At 40.6% G+C, this 638-nt stretch overlaps 1 non-coding gene across 1 annotated transcript; it reads right to left on the bottom strand.

Annotated features, from left to right (window-relative positions):
• Window positions 1-270: 270 nt before the first annotated feature.
• Trnae-uuc lies at window positions 271-342 on the bottom strand. The gene has a single exon. It is a non-coding gene; the product is annotated as a tRNA-Glu (tRNA).
• Window positions 343-638: the final 296 nt, after the last annotated feature.

The raw sequence follows: 638 nt of genomic DNA, 5'->3' as shown, positions 1-638 counted from the left end.
CAATAATTAATGTTGTGAGGTCTTTTGGTATATTTGTATGTTTGTAGTTCAAATACACACCACTGGTCATTTTGAGTTATTTCTCTTAGCTCATTTTTGCTTTTATATACACGCACACGCACAAACATATACACACACGTATTTATATTTACTAATTGAAACTATTTTGGCCGAGTAAAACTTTTAAAAGACGACGCCCCAGCATAAGCTGCAGTCAAAGGAAAACTTGACAACAAAAAAACTCAAAAAGGAGAAGGAAAAAATATAACGTTCCCATGCCGGGAATCGAACCCGGGCCGCCTGGGTGAAAGCCAGGAATCCTAACCACTAGACCACATGGGAAGTCACGACAATGACGTTTCATTAATGCTATACTTGATAGGTATTTCTAGCCTGCATTCAGTCTTCCTCGCTGCACCTTTTTTCAACTCCTACTCAGTCACGCCTTCCACAACTTCTCCTTCCACAACTCTCCTTCATTCACCAACTCCTCCTCCTCCTCCTTCTCCTCACTCCCATTAGTATCTCTACCTTCTTCTTCTCTCAAAACACTCGTCTTTTTTACTTTCTTACTCTCATTGCTTATTCTTTGCCTTTCTTCCATTCATTCCTCTCCTTCTCTCTCTCTCTCTCTCTCG

This window comes from Octopus sinensis, linkage group LG22 (assembly GCF_006345805.1).
Source record: "Octopus sinensis linkage group LG22, ASM634580v1, whole genome shotgun sequence".
NCBI lineage: Eukaryota > Metazoa > Mollusca > Cephalopoda > Octopoda > Octopodidae > Octopus > Octopus sinensis.
Note: the sequence above shows the minus strand (reverse complement) of the source record. Positions and strands in the feature narration are given on the sequence as shown.